The following is a 4,263-nucleotide window of genomic DNA, read 5'->3' on the forward strand; positions in this document are numbered from 1 at the left end:
AAGATATCCTTGGATGCCTCATCCTTCTCTTCCGTCGGGGCATGGGCGCAGATGAGCGAGATGTTGAAGAATCTCGCTTTGATGCGGATTGTGGCATTGTGTGTGCGTCTCTCTCCCACCACAAATCCAACTCCGAATTTGCGCTCCTTTACATGGCAGCTGTAGTAGACGTCGCAAGGCCCCAGACATTGTTGCCTTGCCCCGTCCTACGCATTTCTTGGATGGCGGTGATGTCAGCTTTTGTCCTTACGAGGACATCAACCAGCCGGGAGGAGGACCTTCCCCGTTAGGGGTCCGGACATTCCAGGTGCATGCCCTCAAATCGTAGTCCTTTAAACGTTTGCCGTGGTCGTCATCATAAGGGGCGGTCTCATCCGAGGCTTTGCCTTGCTTCTTCACTGAAAGTGGTTTTTACGTGGCGGGTTCCAAGCCCAGCGCACAACCCATTGCTGGGACGGGGGTGGTTTCACAACCAAATACACGTTTATGTAGCGAGCCGCTTGCTCCAAGCAGACACCCGCTTGCAGCCGCACCTACTGGTGAACAAACGCTGCAGACTTCAGTGAGCCCTTAAACCGAATAAGTCAGAGTGGCCCCGCCGAAGATCCCTCTCTTTCTCGATTTGCATACCTACTAGCACAATATTTAAAAGGTATGGAGAATATGGGATTTCCGGTAGTTAAGGATGATTAAGATTAAATCAGCTATAGTTTATGAAGGCAGTGTATGGTCATTTTGAAGACCACTTTTTTAGAAACAGCGTTAAAATAAAGACTGTGTTATTTACATAATTAATATTTTCAATAGCTATGGCTAATACAAAGGCCAAGCTTGATAGAGAAATTTTTGCTTTAATCCCTTCAACAAAAAAAAACCACGTATCTTCAGATACACGACGGCTTAATATAAAAAAAAATCCCTACGCTATCAAAACGGATGCGAATTTGTGGATCGTTCAGGAAAGAGCTCAGCAAATTGAAGGAATTACCGACTTCGAAAAGTAATGAGCCTTGTGAAGACGTTATTTTAGATAGATTCTGAAATTGATGACCGAATTACCGATGAAGATGGTTCCAGCTTTACTGAAGAAAATATGACTTCAAGGGATGAGTGCCAAAACCAATACCACAAGGATGCAGTAAAAGTCCTTGAGCAAATAAAAGAAAAGTACAAAACTTCAACTATTAGAGCAGAAAAAATTCAACTTCTCACGCTTGCTCCACCGACATGGAGTTGCCCAAAAACAATGGCTGAGTTTGGAGCATCAGGAAGAAAAGCCAGGATTGCTAAAAAATTAGTTGCAGAGCATGGCATACTCACACTCCCAAACTCAAAGAAAGGAAAACCTTTAGAGTGCAAAACTGAAGCTCTAGTGACTCAGTTTTATCAGCGCGATGATATGAGGCGCCTGATGCCAAGGATGAAAGACTGGGTGTCTGTACGAATTGACGGTAAGAAAGTTCAAATGCAGAAGAGGATAATTCTCTGCAACCTGAATGAGCTATTCGCGAGCTTTCAATCTGAACACGAGGATATTAAAATTGGATTCACAAAGTTTACCCAGCTCAGGCCAAAACATTGCGTCTTGACAGGAAGCAGCGGAACTCTATTAAAAACTATTCTAAATAAATAAAAAAATTCATAATTTTCACCAATTATATATATTTTATTCCAGAGGTGTACATATTGTGGGTATTATAGTGCAGAGCGTATGAAACTTTAGTTGCTTGTTATATAGCGTTTGAAAGGTAATTGTATCTAATTTTTTATATGTCTTATTTTCAGGCTTCAGAAACACTTAGGTCATATATTAAAAATTAAAAAAAATCGCTGTTTCGAGTTACTAAATGCTCATTTTAATAGATAAACAAGTCGCGAAGCAAGCGACCTCAAAACTTTTAAAGAAAAATACCTAAGCTTTCTTTTGAGCAAAAACGAAACAATCTTAATCATCCTTAACTACCGGAAATCCCATATTCTTCATACCTTTTAAATATTGTGCTAGTAGGTATGCAAATCTAATACTCAAAATTCTGCAAAGCTATTAATAAAGAGTTTGGATGCACAAAATCGAGTACCTGCTATGTTAGACTACGAAAAATCTTAATCATCATTAACTACGGGAATTGCAGTATCGAGGGTATGAAACCTTGGTTAGGCATGTTATATACCGTTGGAAAGGTAATTGTATATACTTTCTCATATAAGTTTTATTTTCAGGTTTCAGAAAAAAGAAGACAATAGGTCATATATTAAAAATTAAAAAAACCGCTGTTTCGAGTTACTAAACGCTAATTTTGATTAATAAACAAGTCGCATACCACTAAGCGACCACAAAGCTCTTAAAGAAAAATTCCTAAGCTTTCTTTTGAGCAAAAAAAAAAATATAAAAAAAATACCCCTTTTTGAAAAAACCATAAAAATTATTTTTTATTCAAAAAAAAAATCGAAATTGGTGCAAATTTCATCCCGATCGGAAGACATCGATTTCAAAACTTGGGTCACTTGAGGTGAAATGCCCCACATATATCATTCGAAAAGTGTAAACTCGGTATATAGTCAAGAGTTACAAGCTTATAAGTGCGGAAAACCGGTGTTTTATCTGTAATTAAAGATTGTGTGGGTGTGTGTCAAAAATTTCATATCTCGATTCTTACTTCACTCGGCAAAACCTACCTGAAAAATAACATGACTTCCCAGGTATTTTTACTTCATTATTTCTTGTAGCATTGGGTTATAGAGCACACAAATTTGTACTTTCTCTATTTAATTTAAAAACTTATTAAATATAACAAAATAACACTCAAGAGAAAAAACCGTTAAAAATATAACGAATAATCAAAAATAATTACCTACATACATACATCATTATTAATTATTTTATGTTATATTCGAGCCCTTAAAATTTATTTACGAGAAAAAGAAAAATGACAACAAAACAACAGGCATGGACACTCCGAACGCACCACAAAGTACCGCCGGGACAAAAATCACCGACTTTTACCTACCTGCAGGCAAAAACTATACAGAGACAACATAACGGATGTTAATATCGAGACAGCGAACCTGCCAACCTATTACCTGCTTCTGAAATAAAAAAGGACACCATGGCATTTCTAATAATTAATCATCGACGAAAATCACATTACCTAAGATAAATGAACATAAATTAAGGACAAAAAATCGAACCAGACAGAACGAAAAATGACACTGAAGATGGCACAATGCCGAAACCGGTTTGTCTGCAAAGCAAACTTGACAAGGGATGACGGAAATTCGTTCCAAAATAAATCATCTTACCACCCTGTCGGAAAAATCAACCAACACCAACATATTAATTATTTCTTAATTGTTTCTAAGTACTTTGACTACTATTTATTTGAAACAAAATAGTTAATCATTAACATTTAAACAAACACCAAATCTTTTTTTAGTTTAAGATTTTTATTAAGAGATTATTGTGTTTTTTTAGAATGGGAGGTTATTTCATTAACTTCTTCTAGAATTGTTATAACTATTTTATTTGATTGAATAAGTTTATTATTTATATCTTTTGTTTTATTAATTGCTTCTTTAGTAATATATTATAGAAAATAATATAAATGGTGATATTAATATTAATCGTTTTATTATATTAGTTCTTATATTTGTAATATCTATAATATTATTAATTATTAGTCCAAATATAATTAGAATTTTATTAGGTTGAGTTGGATTAGGATTAGTTTCTTATTGTTTATTTATTTATTTTCAAAATGTTAAATCTTATAATGCTGGAATATCAACTGCCTTATCAAATAGTATTGGTGATGTTACTTTTTTATTAGCAATTGCTTGAATATTAAATTATGGAAGCTGAAATTATATTTTTTATTTAGAATCAATGAAAAATAGAATTNGAAAATTGGAAAACAGGAATCTATAAGCTTATCCAGGCAAAAAGCTACCTACGTACCGAATTTTAAGCAAATCGGACCATAAATACGATTTCTTCGAACAGATCGGTCCCTGGTCCACTTCTCGGACAAAATGGATCATATATGCTAAAAAGCTACCTGCGTACCGAATTTTAAGCAAATCGGACCGTAAATACGATTTTTTCGAATAGATCAGTCCCTGGTCCACTTCTCGGAAAAAAGGGACCATATATCCTAATATATGCTAAAAAACTACTTACGCACCGAAGTTTAAGCAAATCGGACCGTAAATTCGATGTTTTCGAATAGATCGGTCCCTGGACCACTTCCCGGAAAAAATGGGTCA

General features: G+C 35.4%; 1 pseudogene; it reads left to right on the forward strand.

The window, feature by feature from the left end:
* The first annotated feature begins 3,555 nt into the window (after nucleotides 1-3,555).
* LOC108360453 (NADH-ubiquinone oxidoreductase chain 5-like) overlaps nucleotides 3,556-4,263 on the forward strand; it is a 1,224-nt pseudogene continuing 516 nt past the window's right edge.

This window comes from Rhagoletis zephyria, unplaced genomic scaffold, assembly GCF_001687245.7.
Source record: "Rhagoletis zephyria isolate East Lansing unplaced genomic scaffold, Rhagoletis_zephyria_1.1 Rzeph_scaffold_00574, whole genome shotgun sequence".
NCBI lineage: Eukaryota > Metazoa > Arthropoda > Insecta > Diptera > Tephritidae > Rhagoletis > Rhagoletis zephyria.